Source organism: Chionomys nivalis, chromosome 9, assembly GCF_950005125.1.
Source record: "Chionomys nivalis chromosome 9, mChiNiv1.1, whole genome shotgun sequence".
Lineage (NCBI taxonomy): Eukaryota > Metazoa > Chordata > Mammalia > Rodentia > Cricetidae > Chionomys > Chionomys nivalis.
The window spans coordinates 87,048,671-87,071,169 of NC_080094.1; positions in this window are offsets into that span (position 1 = coordinate 87,048,671).

Genomic DNA, 22,499 nt, shown 5'->3' on the forward strand with positions numbered 1-22,499 from the left:
AGGAAAATGTAGATGTGATCCACACATCATTGAGTACATCTGGTTTAGGTAAAGAAGTAGAAAAACGGGTTGGAGAGATGGCTCAGTGTTTAAGAGCATTTCGTGCTCTTTCTTCCTCCTGTATCCAATTTGAAGCAACCACATAATGGCTCATAACCATCTGCACTGAGGTCTTGGCCCTCTTTTGCATGCAAAAAGAAGCGCTCGAGAGATAGCTCAGTATTTAAGAATCCTGGCTGCGCTGCTAAAGGTCAGAAGTTCAATTCCTGGCAACCACAGTTTTGCTCTCAAAATGAGATTTGGTGCCGTCTACTGGCAACAGAAGGAAGAGGCAGGAGAGATAGCTCAGTGCTTAAGAGAATTGGCTGCTGAGTTGGATGAGGCCAAGTGCAGACATAGAGTCAGGGCAAAGGCCAGGGCCCACGTTATTGTGACTGAATTGGGCAAACGTTTTTTTAGGATGTTAAAGATTCACAGCTCTATCACCATGAGACATCGTGCTTCAGAGACAACACTAAGGAGAGTAAGGCAAGATGGCTAGAAGAAGAAAACACTGGCATGTTCATGTGCCTTAAAGAGAACTCACATCCGAGACAATCAAAGGACTACAAACACCAGCAAAATGTTAACCAATTTAAAGCCAGAGAAACAATTTATCCTGACCTCCTCTATCAGGTACATGAACAGCCAATAGGTCCATGGAGACCCCTGTACTCCACATGTTAGGGGAATGCAGATGTGATCCACACACCACATTGAGTAAACCTGGTTTAGTTAAAGAAGTGGAAAAACGGGTCGGAGAGATGGCTCAGTGGTTAAGAGCATTGCCTGCTCTTCCAAAGATCAGAAGTTCGATTCCTGGACATCACTTAATTGCTTCAAAATGAGGTTTGGTGCCCTCTACTGGAAGCAGAAGGAAGAGGCAGGAGAGATGTCTTGGTGGTTAAGAGCATGCCTGCTGAGTTTGATGAGGCCAAGTGCAGACATACAGCCAGGACCCAGGTTGTAGGGACTGAATCAGGCAAAACATTTTGTTAGGATAATAAAGACTCACAGCTCTATCACCATGAGCCAGCATGCTTCAGAGACACCACCAAGCAGAGCAAGGCAAGATGGATAGAAGAAGAAAATACTAGCATGTTCATGTGCCTGAAGAAGAATTCACATCCAAGACATACAAAGGAACAAACACCAACAAAAGCAAACCAATTGAAAGCCAGTGAAACAATTTGTCTAGACCTCCTCTACGAGGTACACGAATGGCCAACAGATCCATGGAGATCCCTGTACTTCAAATGTTAGGAAAATGCAGATGTGATCCACACATCATTGAGTACATCTGGTTTAGGTAAAGAAGTAGAAAAACGGGTTGGAGAGATGGCTCAGTGTTTAAGAGCATTTCGTGCTCTTTCTTCCTCCTGTATCCAATTTCAAGCAACCACATAATGGCTCACAACCATCTGCACTGAGGTCTTGTGCCCTCTTTTGCATGCAGAAAGAAGCGCTCGAGAGATAGCTCAGTGGTTAAGAATCCTGGCTGCCCTTCTAAAGGTCAGAAGTTCGATTCCTGGCAACCACAGTTTTGCTCACAAAATGAGATTTGGTGCCATCTACTGGCAACAGAAGGAAGAGGCAGGAGAGATGGCTCAGTGCTTAAGAGCATTGTCTGCTGGGTTGGATGAGGCCAAGTGCAGACATAGAGTCAGGGCAAAGGCCAGGGCCCACGTTATTGTGACTGAATTGGGCAAACGTTTTTTTAGGATGTTAAAGACTCACAGCTCTATCACCATGAGACATCGTGCTTCAGAGACAACACTAAGGAGAGTAAGGCAAGATGGCTAGAAGAAGAAAACACTGGCATGTTCATGTGCCTTAAAGAGAACTCACATCCAAGACAATAAAAAGGACTACAAACACCAGAAAATGTTAACCAATTTAAAGCCAGAGAAACAATTTATCCTGACCTCCTCTATTAGGTACATGAACAGCCAATAGGTCCCTGGAGACCCCTGTACTCCACATGTTAGGGGAATGCAGATGTGATCCACACACCACATTGAGTAAACCTGGTTTAGTTAAAGAAGTTGAAAAACGGCTCGGAGAGATGGCTCAGTGGTTAAGAGCATTGCCTGTTCTTCCAACGATCAGAAGTTCGATTCCTGGACATCACATAATTGCTTCAAAATGAGGTTTGTTGCCCTCTACTCGAAGCAGAAGGAAGAGGCAGGAGAGATGTCTTGGTGGTTAAGAGCATGCCTGCTGAGTTTGATGAGGCCAAGTGCAGACATAGAGCCAGGACCCAGGTTGTTGGGACTGAATCAGGCAAAACATTTTGTTAGGATAATAAACACTCACAGCTCTATCACCATGAGCCAGCATGCTTCAGAGACACCACCAAGCAGAGTAAGGCAGGATGGTTAGAAGAAGAAAATACTAGCATGTTCATGTGCCTGAAGAAGAGCTCACGTCCAAGACAAACAAAGGAACAAACACCAACAAAAGTTTAACCAATTTAAAGCCAGTGAAACAATTTGTCTAGACCTCCTCTATGAGGTACACGAATGGCCAACAGATCCATGGAGACCCCTGTACTTCAAATGTTAAGGAAATGCAGATGCGATCCACACATAATTGAGTACATCTGGTTTAGGTAAAGAAGTAGAAAAACGGGTTGGAGAGATGGCTCAGTGTTTAAGAGCATTTCGTGCTCTTTCTTCCTCCTGTATCCAATTTCAAGCAACCACATAATGGCTCACAACCATCTGCACTGAGGTCTTGTGCCCTCTATTGGATGCAGAAAAAAGCGCTCGAAAGATAGCTCAGTGGTTAAGAATCCTGGCTGCCCTTCTAAAGGTCAGAAGTTCGATTCCTGGCAACCACAGTTTTGCTCTCAAAATGAGATTTGGTGCCATCTACTGGCAACAGAAGGAAGAGGCAGGAGAGATGGCTCAGTGCTTAAGAACATTGCCAGCTGAGTTTGATGAGGCCAAGTGCAGACATAGAGTCAGGGCAAAGGCCAGGGCCCACGTTATTGTGACTGAATTGGGCAAACGTTTTTTTAGGATGTTAAAGACTCACAGCTCTATCACCATGAGACATCGTGCTCCAGAGACAACACTAAGGAGAGTAAGGCAAGATGGCTAGAAGAAGGAAACACTGGCATGTTCATGTGCCTTAAAGAGAACTCACATCCAAGACAATCAAAGGACTACAAACACCAGCAAAATGTTAACCAATTTAAAGCCAGAGAAACAATTTATCCTGACCTCCTCTATGAGGTACATGAACAGCCAATAGGTCCATGTAGAAACCTGTACTCCACATGTTAGGAAAATGCAGATGTGATCCACACATCATTGAGTACATCTGGTTTAGGTAAAGAAGTAGAAAAACGGGTTGGAGAGATGTCTCAGTGTTTAAGAGCATTTCGTGCCCTTTCTTCCTCCTGTATCCAATTTCAAGCAACCACATAATGGCTCACAACCATCTGCACTGAGGTCTTGTGCCCTCTTTTGCATGCAGAAAGAAGCGCTCGAGAGATAGCTCAGTGGTTAAGAATCCTGGCTGCGCTTCTAAAGGTCAGAAGTTCGATTCCTGGCAACCACAGTTTTGCTCTCAAAATGAGATTTGGTGCCATCTACTGGCAACAGAAGGAAAAGGCAAGAGAGATGGCTCAGTGTTTAAGAGCATTGGCTGCTGAGTTGGATGAGGCCAAGTGCAGACATAGAGTCAGGGCAAAGGCCAGGGCCAACGTTATTGTGACTGAATTGGGCAAACGTTTTTTTAGGATGTTAAATCCTCACAGCTCTATCACCATGAGACATCGTGCTTCAGAGACAACACTAAGGAGAGTAAGGCAAGATGGCTAGAAGAAGAAAACACTGGCATGTTCATGTGCCTTAAAGAGAACTCACATCCAAGACAATCAAAGGACTACAAACACCTGTAAAATGTTAACCAAATTAAAGCCAGAGAAACAATTTATCCTGACCTCCTCTATCAGTTACATGAACAGCCAATAGGTCCATGGAGAAACCTGTACTCCACATGTCAGGGGAATTCAGATGTGATCCACACACCACATTGAGTAAACCTGGTTTAGTTAAAGAAGTTGAAAAACGGGTCGGAGAGATGGCTCAGTGGTTAAGAGCATTGCCTGCTCTTCCAAAGATCAGAAGTTCGATTCCTGGACATCACATAATTGCTTCAAAATGAGGTTTGTTGCCCTCTACTCGAAGCAGAAGGAAGAGGCAGGAGAGATGTCTTGGTGGTTAAGAGCATGCCTGCTGAGTTTGATGAGGCCAAGTGCAGACATACAGCCAGGATCCAGGTTGTAGGGACTGAATCAGGCAAAACATTTTGTTAGGATAATAAAGACTCACAGCTCTATCACCATGAGCCAGCATGCTTCAGAGACACCACCAGGCAGAGCAAGGCAAGATGGTTAGAAGAAGAAAATACTAGCATGTTAATGTGCCTGAAGAAGAACTCACATCCAAGACATACAAAGGAACAAACACCAACAAAAGCTTAACCAATTTAAAGCCAGTGAAACAATTTGTCTAGTCCTCCTTTATGAGGTACACGAATGGCCAACAGATCCATGGAGACCCCTGTACTTCAAATGTTAAGGAAATGCAGATGTGATCCACACATCATTGAGTACATTTGGTTTAGGTAAAGAAGTAGAAAAACGGGTTGGAGAGATGGCTCAGTGTTTAAGAGCATTTCGTGCTCTTTCTTCCTCCTGTATCCAATTTCAAGCAACCACATAATGGCTCACAACCATCTGCACTGAGGTCTTGTGCACTCTTTTGCATGCAGAAAGAAGCGCTCGAGAGATAGCTCAGTGGTTAAGAATCCTGGCTGCCCTTCTAAAGATCAGAATTTCGATTCCTGGCAACCACAGTTTTGCTCTCAAAATGAGATTTGGTGCCATCTACTGGCAACAGAAGGAAGAGGCAGGAGAGATGGCTCAGTGCTTAAGAGCATTGGCTGCTGAGTTGAATGAGGCCAAGTGCAGACATAGAGTCAAGTCAGGGCAAAGGCCAGGGCCCACGTTAATGTGACTGAATTGGGCAAACGATTTTTTAGGATGTTAAAGACTCACAGCTCTATCACCATGAGACATCGTGCTTCAGAGACAACACTAAGGAGAGTAAGGCAAGATGGCTAGAAGAAGAAAACACTGGCATGTTCATGTGCCTTAAAGAGAACTTACATCCAAGACAATCAAAGGACTACAAACACCAGCAAAATGTTAACCAATTTAAAGCCAGAGAAACAATTTATCCTGACCTCCTCTATCAGGTACATGAACAGCCAATAGGTCCATGGAGAAACCTGTACTCCACATGTTATGGGAATTCAGATGTGATCCACACAACACATTGAGTAAACCTGTTTTATTTAAAGAAGTTGAAAAACGGGTCGGAGAGATGGCTCAGTGGTTAAGAGCATTGCCTGCTCTTCCAAAGATCAGAAGTTCGATTCCTGGACATCACATAATTGCTTCAAAATGAGGTTTGTTGCCCTCTACTCGAAGCAGAAGGAAGAGGCAGGAGAGATGTCTTGGTGGTTAAGAGCATGCCTGCTGAGTTTGATGAGGCCAAGTGCAGACATACAGCCAGGACCCAGGTTGTAGGGACTGAATCAGGCAAAACATTTTGTTAGGATAATAAAGACTCACAGCTCTATCACCATGAGCCAGCATGCTTCAGAGACACCACCAAACAGAGTAAGGCAGGATGGTTAGAAGAAGAAAATACTAGCATGTTCATGTGCCTGAAGAAGAACTCACGTCCAAGACATACAAAGGAACAAACACCAACAAAAGCTTAACCAATTTAAAGCCATTGAAACAATTTGTCTAGACCTCCTCTATGAGGTACACGAATGGCCAACAGATCCATGGAGACCCCTGTACTTCAAATGTTAAGGAAATGCAGATGTGATCCACACATCATTGAGTACATCTGGTTTAGGTAAAGAAGTAGAAAAACGGGTTGGAGAGATGGCTCAGTGTTTAAGAGCATTTCGTGCTCTTTCTTCCTCCTGTATCCAATTTCAAGCAACCACATAATGGCTCACACCAACTGCACTGAGGTCTTGTGCCCTCTTTTGCAGGCAGAAAGAAGCGCTCGAGAGATAGCTCAGTGGTTAAGAATCCTGGCTGCCCTTCTAAAGGTCAGAAGTTCGATTCCTGGCAACCACAGTTTTGCTCTCAAAATGAGATTTGGTGCCATCTACTGGCAACAGAAGGAAGAGGCAGGAGAGATGGCTCAGTGCTTAAGAGCATTGGCTGCTGAGTTGGATGAGGCCAAGTGCAGACATAGAGTCAGGGCAAAGGCCAGGGCCCACGTTATTGTGACTGAATTGGGCAAACGTTTTTTTAGGATGTTAAAGACTCACAGCTCTATCACCATGAGACATCGTGCTTCAGAGACAACACTAAGGAGAGTAAGGCAAGATGGCTAGAAGAAGAAAACACTGGCATGTTCATGTGCCTTAAAGAGAACTCACATCCAAGACAATAAAAAGGACTACAAACACCAGCAAAATGTTAACGAATTTAAAGCCAGAGAAACAATTTATCCTGACCTCCTCTATGAGGTACATGAACAGCCAATAGGTCCATGGAGACCCCTGTACTCCACATGTTAGGGAATGCAGATGTGATCCACACACCACATTGAGTAAACCTGGTTTAGTTAAAGAAGTTGAAAAACGGGTCGGAGAGATGGCTCAGTGGTTAAGAGCATTGCCTGCTCTTCCAAAGATCAGAAGTTCGATTCCTGGACATCACATAATTGCTTCAAAATGAGGTTTGGTGCCTTCTACTGGAAGCAGAAGGAAGAGGCAGGAGAGATGTCTTGGTGGTTAAGAGCATGCCTGCTGAGTTTGATGAGGCCAAGTGCAGACATACAGCCAGGACCCAGATTGATGGGACTGAATCAGGCAAAATATTTTGTTAGGATAATAAAGACTCACAGCTCTATCACCATGAGCCAGCATGCTTCAGAGACACCACCAAGCAGAGTAAGGCAGGATGGTTAGAAGAAGAAAATACTAGCATGTTCATGTGCCTGAAGAAGAGCTCACGTCCAAGACATACAAAGGAACAAACACCAACAAAAGCTTAACCAATTTAAAGCGAGTGAAACAATTTGTCTAGACCTCCTCTATGAGGTACACGAATGGCCAACAGATCCATGGAGACCCCTGTACTTCAAATGTTAAGGAAATGCAGATGTGATCCACACATCATTGAGTACATCTGGTTTAGGTAAAGAAGTAGAAAAACGGGTTGGAGAGATGGCTCAGTGTTTAAGAGCATTTCGTGCTCTTTCTTCCTCCTGTATCCAATTTCAAGCAACCACATAATGGCTCACAACCATCTGCACTGAGGTCTTGTGCCCTCTATTGGATGCAGAAAAAAGCGCTCGAGAGATAGCTCAGTGGTTAAGAATCCTGGCTGCCCTTCTAAAGGTCAGAAGTTCGATTCCTGGCAACCACAGTTTTGCTCTCAAAATGAGATTTGGTGCCATCTACTGGCAACAGAAGGAAGAGGCAGGAGAGATGGCTCAGTGCTTAAGAGAATTGGCTGCTGAGTTGGATGAGGCCAAGTGCAGACATAGAGTCAGGGCAATGGCCAGGGCCCACGTTATTGTGACTGAATTGGGCAAACGATTTTTTAGGACGTTAAAGACTCACAGCTCTATCACCATGAGACATCGTGCTTCAGAGACAACACTAAGGAGAGTAAGGCAAGATGGCTAGAAGAAGAAAACACTGGCATGTTCATGTGCCTTAAAGAGAACTCACATCCAAGACAATCAAAGGACTACAAACACCAGCAAAATGTTAACCAATTTAAAGCCAGAGAAACAATTTATCCTGACCTCCTCTATCAGGTACATGAACAGCCAATAGGTCCATGGAGAAACCTGTACTCCACATGTTAGGGGAATTCAGATGTGATCCACACACCACATTGAGTAAACCTGGTTTAGTTAAAGAAGTTGAAAAACGGGTCGGAGAGATGGCTCAGTGGTTAAGAGCATTGCCTGCTCTTCCAAAGATCCGAAGTTCGATTCCTTGACATCACATAATTGCTTCAAAATGAGGTTTGTTGCCCTCTACTCGAAGCAGAAGGAAGAGGTAGGAGAGATGTCTTGGTGGTTAAGAGCATGCCTGCTGAGTTTGATGAGGCCAAGTGCAGACATACAGCCAGGACCCAGGTTGTAGGGACTGAATCAGGCAAAACATTTTGTTAGGATAATAAAGACTCACAGCTCTATCACCATGAGCCAGCATGCTTCAGAGACACCACCAAACAGAGTAAGGCAGGATGGTTAGAAGAAGAAAATACTATCATGTTCATGTGCCTGAAGAAGAACTCACGTCCAAGACATACAAAGGAACAAACACCAACAAAAGCTTAACCAATTTAAAGCCATTGAAACAATTTGTCTAGACCTCCTCTATGAGGTACACGAATGGCCAACAGATCCATGGAGACCCCTGTACTTCAAATGTTAAGGAAATGCAGATGTGATCCACACATCATTGAGTACATCTGGTTTAGGTAAAGAAGTAGAAAAACGGGTTGGAGAGATGGCTCAGTGTTTAAGAGCATTTCGTGCTCTTTCTTCCTCCTGTATCCAATTTCAAGCAACCACATAATAGCTCACAACCATCTGCACTGAGGTCTTGTGCCCTCTTTTGCATGCAGAAAGAAGCCCTCGAGAGATAGCTCAGTGGTTAAGAATCCTGGCTGCCCTTCTAAAGGTCAGAAGTTCGATTCCTGGCAACCACAGTTTTGCTCTCAAAATGAGATTTGGTGCCATCTACTGGCAACAGAAGGAAGAGGCAGGAGAGATGGCTCAGTGCTTAAGAGCATTGGCTGCTGAGTTGGATGAGGCCAAGTGCAGACATAGAGTCAGGGCAAAGGCCAGGGCCCACGTTATTGTGACTGAATTGGGCAAACGTTTTTTTAGGATGTTAAAGACTCACAGCTCTATCACCATGAGACATCGTGCTTCAGAGACAACACTAAGGAGAGTAAGGCAAGATGGCTAGAAGAAGAAAACACTGGCATGTTCATGTGCCTTAAAGAGAACTCACATCCAAGACAATAAAAAGGACTACAAACACCAGCAAAATGTTAACCAATTTAAAGCCAGAGAAACAATTTATCCTGACCTCCTCTATGGGGTACATGAACAGCCAATAGGTCCATGGAGACCCCTGTACTCCACATGTTAGGGAATGCAGATGTGATCCACACACCACATTGAGTAAACCTGGTTTAGTTAAAGAAGTTGAAAAACGGGTCGGAGAGATGGCTCAGTGGTTAAGAGCATTGCCTGCTCTTCCAAAGATCAGAAGTTCGATTCCTGGACATCACATAATTGCTTCAAAATGAGGTTTGGTGCCCTCTACTGGAAGCAGAAGGAAGAGGCAGGAGAGATGTCTTGGTGGTTAAGAGCATGCCTGCTGAGTTTGATGAGGCCAAGTGCAGACATACAGCCAGGACCCAGATTGTTGGGACTGAATCAGGCAAAATATTTTGTTAGGATAATAAAGACTCACAGCTCTATCACCATGAGCCAGCATGCTTCAGAGACACCACCAAGCAGAGTAAGGCAGGATGGTTAGAAGAAGAAAATACTAGCATGTTCATGTGCCTGAAGAAGAGCTCACGTCCAAGACATACAAAGGAACAAACACCAACAAAAGCTTAACCAATTTAAAGCCAGTGAAACAATTTGTCTAGACCTCCTCTATGAGGTACACGAATGGCCAACAGATCCATGGACACCCCTGTACTTCAAATGTTAAGGAAATGCAGATGTGATCCACACATCATTGAGTACATCTGGTTTAGGTAAAGAAGTAGAAAAACGGGTTGGAGAGATTGCTCAGTGTTTAAGAGCATTTCGTGCTCTTTCTTCCTCCTGTATCCAATTTCAAGCAACCACATAATGGCTCACAACCATCTGCACTGAGGTCTTGTGCCCTCTATTGGATGCAGAAAAAAGCGCTCGAGAGATAGCTCAGTGGTTAAGAATCCTGGCTGCCCTTCTAAAGGTCAGAAGTTCGATTCCTGGCAACCACAGTTTTGCTCTCAAAATGAGATTTGGTGCCATCTACTGGCAACAGAAGGAAGAGGCAGGAGAGATGGCTCAGTGCTTAAGAGAATTGGCTGCTGAGTTGGATGAGGCCAAGTGCAGACATAGAGTAAGGGCAATGGCCAGGGCCCACGTTATTGTGACTGAATTGGGCAAACGATTTTTTAGGATGTTAAAGACTCAAAGCTCTATCACCATGAGACATCGAGCGTCAGAGACAACACTAAGGAGAGTAAGGCAAGATGGCTAGAAGAAGAAAACACTGGCATGTTCATGTGCCTTAAAGAGAACTCACATCCAAGACAATCAAAGGACTACAAACACCAGCAAAATGTTAACCAATTTAAAGCCAGAGAAACAATTTATCCTGACCTCCTCTATCAGGTTCATGAACAGCCAATAGGTCCATGGAGACCCCTGTACTCCACATGTTAGGGGAATGCAGATGTGATACACACACCACATTGAGTAAACCTGGTTTAGTTAAAGAAGTGGAAAAACGGGTCGGAGAAATGGCTCATTGGTTAAGAGCATTGCCTGCTCTTCCAAAGATCAGAAGTTCGATTCCTGGACATCACATAATTGCTTCAAAATGAGGTTTGGTGCCCTCTACTGGAAGCAGAAGGAAGAGGCAGGAGAGATGTCTTGGTGGTTAAGAGCATGCCTGCTGAGTTTGATGAGGCCAAGTGCAGACATACAGCCAGGACCCAAGTTGTTGGGACTGAATCAGGCAAAACATTTTGTTAGGATAATAAAGACTCACAGCTCTATCACCATGAGCCAGCATGCTTCAGAGACACCATCAAGCAGAGTAAGGCAGGATGGTTAGAAGAAGAAAATACTAGCATGTTCATGTGCCTGAAGAAGAGCTCACGTCCAAGACATACAAAGGAACAAACACCAACAAAAGCTTAACCAATTTAAAGCGAGTGAAACAATTTGTCTAGACCTCCTCTATGAGGTACACGAATGGCCAACAGATCCATGGAGACCCCTGTACTTCAAATGTTAAGGAAATGCAGATGTGATCCACACATCATTGAGTACATCTGGTTTAGGTAAAGAAGTAGAAAAACGGGTTGGAGAGATTGCTCAGTGTTTAAGAGCATTTCGTGCTCTTTCTTCCTCCTGTATCCAATTTCAAGCAACCACATAATGGCTCACAACCATCTGCACTGAGGTCTTGTGCCCTCTATTGGATGCAGAAAAAAGCGCTCGAGAGATAGCTCAGTGGTTAAGAATCCTGGCTGCCCTTCTAAAGGTCAGAAGTTCGATTCCTGGCAACCACAGTTTTGCTCTCAAAATGAGATTTGGTGCCATCTACTGGCAACAGAAGGAAGAGGCAGGAGAGATGGCTCAGTGCTTAAGAGCATTGGCTGCTGAGTTGGATGAGGCCAAGTGCAGACATAGAGTCAGGGCAAAGGCCAGGGCCCACGTTATTGTGACTGAATTGGGCAAACGTTTTTTTAGGATGTTAAAGACTCACAGCTCTATTACCATGAGACATCGTGCTTCAGAGACAACACTAAGGAGAGTAAGGCAAGATGGCTAGAAGAAGAAAACACTGGCATGTTCATGTGCCTTAAAGAGAACTCACATCCGAGACAATCAAAGGACTACACACACCAGCAAAATGTTAACCAATTTAAAGCCAGAGTAAACAATTTATCCTGACCTCCTGTATCAGGTACATGAACAGCCAATAGGTCCATGGAGACCCCTGTACTCCACATGTTAGGGGAATGCAGATGTGATCCACACACCACATTGAGTAAACCTGGTTTAGTTAAAGAAGTTGAAAAACGGGTCGGAGAGTTGGCTCAGTGGTTAAGAGCATTGCCTGCTCTTCCAAAGATCAGAAGTTCGATTCCTGGACATCACATAATTGCTTCAAAATGAGGTTTTGTGCCCTCTACTGGAAGCAGAAGGAAGAGGCAGGAGAGATGTCTTGGTGGTTAAGAGCATGCCTGCTGAGTTTGATGAGGCCAAGTGCAGACATACAGCCAGGACCCAGATTGTTGGGACTGAATCAGGCAAAACATTTTGTTAGGATAATAAAGACTCACAGCTCTATCACCATGAGCCAGCATGCTTCAGAGACACCACCAAGCAGAGTAAGGCAGGATGGTTAGAAGAAGAAAATACTAGCATGTTCATGTGCCTGAAGAAGAACTCACGTCCAAGACATACAAAGGAACAAACACCAACAAAAGCTTAACCAATTTAAAGCCAGTGAAACAATTTGTCTAGACCTCCTCTATGAGGTACACGAATGGCCAACAGATCCATGGAGACCACTGTACTTCAAATGTTAGGGAAATGCAGATGTGATCCACAATCCTTGAGTACATCTGGTTTAGGTAAAGAAGTAGAAAAACGGGTTGGAGAGATGGCTCAGTGTTTAAGAGCATTTCGTGCTCTTTCTTCCTCCTGTATCCAACTTCAAGCAACCACATAATGGCTCACAACCATCTGCACTGAGGTCTTGTGCCCTCTTTTGCATGCAGAAAGAAGCGCTCGAGAGATAGCTCAGTGGTTAAGAACTGGCTGCCCTTCTAAAGGTCAGAAGTTCGATTCCTGGCAACCACAGTTTTGCTCTCAAAATGAGATTTGGTGCCATCTACTGGCAACAGAAGGAAGAGGCAGGAGAGATGGCTCAGTGTTTAAGAGTTGGATGAGGCCAAGTGCAGACATAGAGTCAGGGCAAAGGCCAGGGCCCAGGTTATTGTGACTGAATTGGGCAAACGTTTTTTTAGGATGTTAAAGACTCACAGCTCTATCACCATGAGACATCGTGCTTCAGAGACAACACTAAGGAGAGTAAGGCAAGATGGCTAGAAGAAGAAATCACTGGCATGTTCATGTGCCTTAAAGAGAACTCACATCCGAGACAATCAAAGGACTACACACACCAGCAAAATGTTAACCAATTTAAAGCCAGAGTAAACAATTTATCCTTACCTCCTCTATCAGGTACATGAACAGCCAATAGGTCCATGGAGACCCCTGTACTCCACATGTTAGGGGAATGCAGATGTGATCCACACACCACATTGAGTAAACCTGGTTTAGTTAAAGAAGTTGAAAAACGGGTCGGAGAGTTGGCTCAGTGGTTAAGAGCATTGCCTGCTCTTCCAAAGATCAGAAGTTCGATTCCTGGACATCACATAATTGCTTCAAAATGAGGTTTGGTGCCCTCTACTGGAAGCAGAAGGAAGAGGCAGGAGAGATGTCTTGGTGGTTAAGAGCATGCCTGCTGAGTTTGATGAGGCCAAGTGCAGACATACAGCCAGGACCCAGATTGTTGGGACTGAATCAGGCAAAACATTTTGTTAGGATAATAAAGACTCACAGCTCTATCACCATGAGCCAGCATGCTTCAGAGACACCACCAAGCAGAGTAAGGCAGGATGGTTAGAAGAAGAAAATACTAGCATGTTCATGTGCCTGAAGAAGAACTCACGTCCAAGACATACAAAGGAACAAACACCAACAAAAGCTTAACCAATTTAAAGCCAGTGAAACAATTTGTCTAGACCTCCTCTATGAGGTACACGAATGGCCAACAGATCCATGGAGACCACTGTACTTCAAATGTTAGGGAAATGCAGATGTGATCCACAATCCTTGAGTACATCTGGTTTAGGTAAAGAAGTAGAAAAACGGGTTGGAGAGATGGCTCAGTGTTTAAGAGCATTTCGTGCTCTTTCTTCCTCCTGTATCCAACTTCAAGCAACCACATAATGGCTCACAACCATCTGCACTGAGGTCTTGTGCCCTCTTTTGCATGCAGAAAGAAGCGCTCGAGAGATAGCTCAGTGGTTAAGAACTGGCTGCCCTTCTAAAGGTCAGAAGTTCGATTCCTGGCAACCACAGTTTTGCTCTCAAAATGAGATTTGGTGCCATCTACTGGCAACAGAAGGAAGAGGCAGGAGAGATGGCTCAGTGTTTAAGAGTTGGATGAGGCCAAGTGCAGACATAGAGTCAGGGCAAAGGCCAGGGCCCAGGTTATTGTGACTGAATTGGGCAAACGTTTTTTTAGGATGTTAAAGACTCACAGCTCTATCACCATGAGACATCGTGCTTCAGAGACAACACTAAGGAGAGTAAGGCAAGATGGCTAGAAGAAGAAAACACTGGCATGTTCATGTGCCTTAAAGAGAACTCACATCCAAGACAATCAAAGGACTACACACACCAGCAAAATGTTAACCAATTTAAAGCCAGAGTAAACAATTTATCCTGACATCCTCTATCAGGTACATGAACAGCCAATAGGTCCATGGAGACCCCTGTACTCCACATGTTAGGGGAATGCAGATGTGATCCACACACCACATTGAGTAAACCTGGTTTAGTTAAAGAAGTTGAAAAACGGGTCGGAGAGTTGGCTCAGTGGTTAAGAGCATTGCCTGCTCTTCCAAAGATCAGAAGTTCGATTCCTGGACATCACATAATTGCTTCAAAATGAGGTTTGGTGCCCTCTACTGGAAGCAGAAGGAAGAGGCAGGAGAGATGTCTTGGTGGTTAAGAGCATTCCTGCTCAGATTGATGAGGCCAGGGCCCAGGTTGTTGGGACTGAATCAGGCAAAACATTTTGTTAGGGTAATAAAGACTCACAGCTCTATCACCATGAGCCAGCATGCTTCAGAGACACCACCAAGCAGAGTAAGGCAGGATGGTTAGAAGAAGAAAATACTAGCATCTTCATGTGCCTGAAGAAGAACTCACATCCAAGACATACAAAGGAACAAACACCAACAAAAGCTTAAACAATTTAAAGCCAGTGAAACAATTTGTTTAGACCTCCTCTATGAGGTACACGAATGGCCAACAGATCCATGGAGATCCCTGTACTTCAAATGTTAGGAAAATGCAGATGTGATCCACACATCATTGAGTACATCTGATTTAGGTAAAGAAGGAGAAAAACGGGTTGGAGAGATGGCTCAGTGTTTAAGAGCATTTCGTGCTCTTTCTTCCTCCTGTATCCAATTTCAAGCAACCACATAATGGCTCACAACCATCTGCACTGAGGTCTTGTGCCCTCTTTTGCATACAGAAAGAAGCGCTCGAGAGATAGCTCAGTGGTTAAGAATCCTGGCTGCCCTTCTAAAGGTCAGAAGTTCGATTCCTGGCAACCACAGTTTTGCTCTCAAAATGAGATTTGGTGCCATCTACTGGCAACAGAAGGAAGAGGCAGGAGAGATGGCTCAGTGCTTAAGAGGATTGGCTGCTGAGTTGGATGAGGCCAAGTGCAGACATAGAGTCAGGGCAAAGGCCAAGGCCCACGTTATTGTGACTGAATTGGGAAAACGTTTTTTTAGGATGTTAAAGACTCACAGCTCTATCACCATGAGACATCGTGCTTCAGAGACAACACTAAGGAGAGTAAGGCAAGATGGCTAGAAGAAGAAAACACCGGCATGTTCATGTGCCTTAAAGAGAACTCACATCCAAGACAATCAAAGGACTACACACACCAGCAAAATGTTAACCAATTTAAAGCCAGAGAAACAATTTATCCTGACCTCCTCTATCAGGTACATGAACAGCCAATAGGTCCATGGAGACCCCTGTACTCCACATGTTAGGGGAATGCAGATGTGATCCACACACCACATTGAGTAAACCTGGTTTAGTTAAAGAAGTTGAAAAACGGGTCGGAGAGATGGCTCAGTGGTTAAGAGCATTGCCTGCTCTTCCAAAGATCAGAAGTTCGATTCCTGGACATCCCATAATTGCTTCAAAATGAGGTTAGGGGCCCTCTACTGGAAGCAGAAGGAAGAGGCAGGAGAGATGTCTTGGTGGGTAAGAGCATTCCTGCTGAAATTGAAGAGGCCAGGGCCCAGGTTCTTGGGACTGAATCAGGCAAAACATTTTGTTAGGGTAATAAAGACTCACAGCTCTATCACCATGAGCCAGCATGCTTCAGAGACACCACCAAGCAGAGTAAGGCAGGATGGTTAGAAGAAGAAAATACTAGCATGTTCATGTGCCTGAAGAAGAACTCACATCCAAGACATACAAAGGAACAAACACCAACAAAAGCTTAACCAATTTAAAGCCAGTGAAACAATTTGTTTAGACCTCCTCTATGAGGTACACGAATGGCCAACAGATCCATGAAGATCTCTGTACTTCAAATGTTAGGAAAATGCAGATGTGATCAACACATCATTGAGTACATCTGGTTTAGGTAAAGAAGTAGAAAAACGGGTGGCAGAGATGGCTCAGTGTTTAAGAGCATTTCTTGCTCTTTCTTCCTCCTGTATCCAATTTCAAGCAACCTCATAATGGCTCACAACCATCTGCACTGAGTTCTTGTGCCCTCTTTTGCATGCAGAAAGAAGCGCTCGAGAGATAGCTCAGTGGTTAAGAATCCTGGCTGCCCTTCTAAAGGTCAGAAGTTCGATTCCTGGCAACCACGGTTTTGCTCTCAAAATGAGATTTGGTGCCATCTACTGGCAACAGAAGGAAGAGGCAGGAGAGATTGCTCAGTGCTTAAGAGCATTGGCTGCTGAGTTGGATGAGGCCAAGTGCAGACATAGAGTCAGGGCAAAGGCCAGGGCCCACGTTATTGTGACTGAATTGGGCAAACGTTTTTTTAGGATGTTAAAGACTCACAGCTCTATCACCATGAGACATCGTGCTTCAGAGACAACACTAAGGAGAGCAAGGCAAGATGGCTAGAAGAAGAAAACACTGGCATGTTCAGGTGCCTTAAAGAGAACTCACATCCAAGACAATCAAAGGACTACAAACACCAGCAAAATGTTAACCACTTTAAAGCCAGAGAAACAATTTATGCTGACCTCCTCTATCAGGTATATGAACAGCCAATAGGTCCATGGAGACCCCTGTACTCCACATGTTAGGGGAATGCAGATGTGATCCACACACCACATTGAGTAAACCTGCTTTAGTTAAAGAAGTTGAAAAACGGGTCGGAGAGATGGCTCAGTGGTTAAGAGCATTGCCTGCTCTTCCAAATATCAGAAGTTCGATTCCTGGGCATCACATAATTGCTTCAAAATGAGGTTTGGTGCCCTCTACTGGAAGCAGAAGGAAGAGGCAGGAGAGATGTCTTGGTGGTTAAGAGCATGCCTGCTGAGTTTGATGAGGCCAAGTGCAGACATACAGCCAGGACCCAGGTTTAGGGACTGAATCAGGCAAAATATTTTGTTAGGATAATAAAGACTCACAGCTCTATCACCATGAGCCAGCATGCTTCAGAGCCACCACCAAGAAGAGCAAGGCAAGATGGTTAGAAGAAGAAAATACTAGCATGTTCCTGTGCCTAAAGAAGAACTCACATCCAAGACATACAAAGGAACAAACACCAACAAAAGCTTAACCAATCTAAAGCAGTGAAACAATTTGTCTAGACCTCCTCTATGAGGTACACGAATGGCCAACAGATCCATGGAGATCCCTGTACTTCAAATGTTAGGAAAATGCAGATGTGATCCACACATCATTGAGTACATCTGGTTTAGGTAAAGAAGTAGAAAAACGGGTTGGAGAGATGGCTCAGTGTTTAAGAGCATTTCGTGCTCTTTCTTCCTCCTGTATCCAATTTCAAGCAACCACATAATGGCTCACAACCATCTGCACTGAGGTCTTGTGCCCTCTTTTGCATACAGAAAGAAGCGCTCGAGAGATAGCTCAGTGGTTAAGAATCCTGGCTGCCCTTCTAAAGGTCAGAAGTTCGATTCCTGGCAACCACAGTTTTGCTCTCAAAATGAGATTTGGTGCCATCTACTGGCAACAGAAGGAAGAGGCAGGAGAGATGGCTCAGTGCTTAAGAGCATTGGCTGCTGAGTTGGATGAGGCCAAGTGCAGACATAGAGTCAGGGCAAAGGCCAGGGCCCACGTTATTGTGACTGAATTGGGCAAACGTTTTTTTTAGGATGTTAAAGACTCACAGCTCTATCACCATGAGACATCGTGCTTCAGCGACAACACTAAGGAGAGTAAGGCAAGATGGCTAGAAGAAGAAAACACTGGCATGTTCATGTGCCTTAAAGAGAACTCACATCCAAGACAATCAAAGGACTACACACACCAGCAAAATGTTAACCAATTTAAAGCCAGAGAAACAATTTATCCTGACCTCCTCTATCAGGTACATGAACAGCCAATAGGTCCATGGAGACCCCTGTACTCCACATGTTAGGGGAATGCAGATGTGATCCACACACCACATTGAGTAAACCTGGTTTAGTTAAAGAAGTTGAAAAACGGGTCGGAGAGATGGCTCAGTGATTAAGAGCATTGCCTGCTCTTCCAAAGATCAGAAGTTCGATTCCTGGACATCACATAATTGCTTCAAAATGAGGTTTGGTGCCCTCTACTGGAAGCAGAAGGAAGAGGCAGGAGAGATGTCTTGGTGGTTAAGAGCATGCCTGCTGAGTTTGATGAGGCCAAGTGCAAACATACAGCCAGGACACAGGTTGTTGGGACTGAATCAGGAAAATATTTTGTTAGGATAATAAAGACTCACAGCTCTATCACCATGAGCCAGCATGCTTCAGAGACACCACCAAGCAGAGTAAGGCAGGATGGTTAGAAGAAGAAAATACTAGCATGTTCATGTGCCTGAAGAAGAACTCACATCCAAGACATACAAAGGAACAAACACCAACAAGAGCTTAACCAATTTAAAGACAGTGACACAATTTGTCTAGACCTCCTCTATGAGGTACACGAATGGCCAACAGATCCATGGAGACCCCTGTACTTCAAATGTTAGGAAAATGCAGATGTGATCCACACATCATTGAGTACATCTGGTTTAGGTAAAGAAGTGGAAAAACGGGTTGGAGAGATGGCTCAGTGTTTAAGAGCATTTCGTGCTCTTTCTTCTTCCTGTATCCAATTTCAAGCAACCACATAATGGCTCACAACCATCTGCACTGAGGTCTTGTGCCCTCTTTTACAGGCAGAAAGAAGCGCTCGAGAGATAGCTCAGTGGTTAAAAATCCTGGCTGCCCTTCTAAAGGTCAGAATTTCGATTCCTGGCAACCACAGTTTTGCTCTCAAAATGAGATTTGGTGCCATCTACTGGCAAAAGAAGGAAGAGGCAGGACAGATGGCTCAGTGCTTAAGAGCATTGGCTGCTGAGTTTGATGAGGCCAAGTGCAGACATAGAGTCAGGGCAAAGGCCAGGGCCCACGTTATTGTGACTGAATTGGGCAAACGTTTTTTTAGGATGTTAAAGACTCACAGCTCTATCACCATGAGCCAGCATGCTTCAGAGACACCACCAAGCAGAGTAAGGCAGGATGGTTAGAAGAAGAAAATACTAGCATGTTCATGTTCCTGAAGAAGAACTCACAGCCAAGACATACAAAGGAACAAACACCAACAAAAGCTTAACCAATTTAAAGCCAGTGAAACAATTTGTCTAGACCTCCTCTATGAGGTACACGAATGGCCAACAGATCCATGGAGACCCCTGTACTTCAAATGTTAGCAAAATGCAGATGTGATCCACACATCATTGAGTACATCTGGTTTAGGTAAAGAAGTAGAAAAACGGTTTGGAGAGATGGCTCAGTGTTTAAGAGCATTTCGTGCTCTTTCTTCCTCCTGTATCCAATTTCAAGCAACCACATAAGGGCTCACAACCATCTGCACTGAGTTCTTGTGCCCTCTTTTACATGCAGATACAAGCGCTCGAGAGATAGCTCAGTGGTTAAGAATCCTGGCTGCCCTTCTAAAGATCAGAAGTTCGATTCCTGGCAACCACAGATTTTCTCTCAAAATGAGATTTGGTGCCATCTACTGGCAAGAGAAGGAAGAGGCTGGAGAGATGGCTCAGTGCTTAAGAGCATTGGCTGCTGAGTTGGATGAGGCCAAGTGCAGACATAGAGTCAGGGCAAAGGCCAGGGCCCACGTTATTGTGACTGAATTGGGCAAACGTTTTTTAGGATGTTAAAGACTCACAGCTCTATCACCATGAGACATCGTGCTTCAGAGACAACACTAAGGAGAGTAAGGCAAGATGGCTAGAAGAAGAAAACACTGGCATGTTCATGTGCCTTAAAGAGAACTCACAACCAAGACAATCAAAGGACTACAAACACCAGCAAAATGTTAACCAATTTAAAGCCAGACAAACAATTTAACCTGACCTCCTCTATGAGGTACATGAACAGCCAATAGGTCCATGGAGACCCCTGTACTCCACATATTAGGGGAATTCAGATGAGATCCACACACCACATTGAGTAAACCTGGTTTAGTTAAAGAAGTTGAAAAACGGGTCGGAGAGATGGCTCAGTGGTTAAGAGCATTGCCTGCTCTTCCAAAGATCAGAAGTTCGATTCCTGGACATCACATAATTGCTTCAAAATGAGGTTTGGTGCCCTCTACTGGAAGCAGAAGGAAGAGGCAGGAGAGATGTCTTGGTGGTTAAGAGCATGCCTGCTGAGTTTGATGAGGCCAAGTGCAGATATACAGCCAGGACCCAGGTTGTAGGGACTGAATCAGGCAAAATATTTTGTTAGGATAATAAAGACTCACAGCTCTATCACCATGAGCCAGCATGCTTCAGAGACACCACCAAGCACAGTAAGGCAGGATGGTTAGAAGAAGAAAATACTAGCATGTTCATGTGCCTGAAGAAGAACTCACATCCAAGACATACAAAGGAACAAACACCAACAAAAGCTTAACCAATTTAAAGCCAGTGAAACAATTTGTCTAGACCTCCTCTATGAGGTACACGAATGGCCAACAGATCCATGGAGACCCCTGTACTTCAAATGTTAGGAAAATGCAGATGTGATCAACACATCATTGAGTACATCTGGTTTAGGTAAAGAAGTAGAAAAACGGGTTGGAGAAATGGCTCAGTGTTTAAGAGCATTTCGTGCTGTTTCTTCCTCCTGTATCCAACTTCAAGCAGCCACATAATGGCTCACAACCATCCGCACTGAGGTTTTGTGCCCTCTTTTGCATGCCGAAAGAAGCGCTCGAGAGATAGCTCAGTGGTTAAGAATCCTGGCTGCCCTTCCAAAGGTCAGAAGTTCGATTCCTGGCAACCACAGTTTTGCTCTCAAAATGAGATTTGGTGCCATCTACTGACAACAGAAGGAAGAGGCAGGAGAGATGGCTCAGTGCTTAAGAGCTTTGGCTGCTGAGTTGGATGAGGCCAAGTGCAGACATAGAGTCAGGGCAAAGGCCAGGGCCCACGTTATTGTGACTGAATGGGCAAACGTTTTTTTAGGATGTTAAAGACTCACAGCTCTATCACCATGAGACATCGTGCTTCAGAGACAACACTAAGGAGAGTAAGGCAAGATGGCTAGAAGAAGAAAACACTGGCATGTTCATGTGCCTTAAAGAGAACTCACATCCAAGACAATCAAAGGACTACAAACACCAGCAAAATGGTAACCACTTTAAAGCCAGAGAAACAATTTATCCTGACCTCCTCTATGAGGTACATGAACAGCCAATAGGTCCAGGGAGACCCCTGTATTCCACATGTTAGGGGAATGCAGATGTGATCCACACACCACATTGAGTAATCCTGGTTTAGTTAAAGAAGTTCAAAAACGGGTCGGAGAGATGGCTCAGTGGTTAAGAGCATTGCCTGCTCTTCCAAAGATCAGAAGTTCGATTCCTGGACATCACATAATTGCTTCAAAATGAGGTTTGGTGCCCTCTACTGGAAGCAGAAGGAAGAGGCAGGAGAGATGTCTTGGTGGTTAAGAGCATGCCTGCTGAGTTTGATGAGGCCAAGTGCAGACATACAGCCAGGACCCAGGTTGTTGGGACTCAATCAGGCAAAATATTTTGTTAGGATAATAAAGACTCACAGCTCTATCACCATGAGCCAGCATGCTTCAGAGCCACCACCAAGCAGAGTAAGGCAGGATGGTTAGAAGAAGAAAATACTAGCATGTTCATGTGCCTGAAGAAGAACTCACATTCAAGACATACAAAGGAACAAACACCAACAAAAGCTTAACCAAATTAAAGCCAGTGAAACAATTTGTCTAGACCTCCTCTATGAGGTACACGAATGGCCAACAAATCCATGGAGACCCCTGTACTTCAAATGTTAGGAAAATGCAGATGTGATCTACACATCATTGAGTACATCTGGTTTAGGTAAAGAAGTAGAAAAACGGGTTGGAGGGATGGCTCACTATTTAAGAGCATTTCGTGCTCTTTTTTCCTCCTGTATCCAATTTCAAGCAACCACATAATGGCTCACAACCATCTGCACTGAGGTCTTGTGCCCTCTTTTGCATGCAGAAAGAAGCGCTCGAGGGATAGCTCAGTGGTTAAGAATCCTGGCTGCCCTTCTAAAGGTCAGAAGTTCGATTCCTGGCAACCACAGTTTTGCTC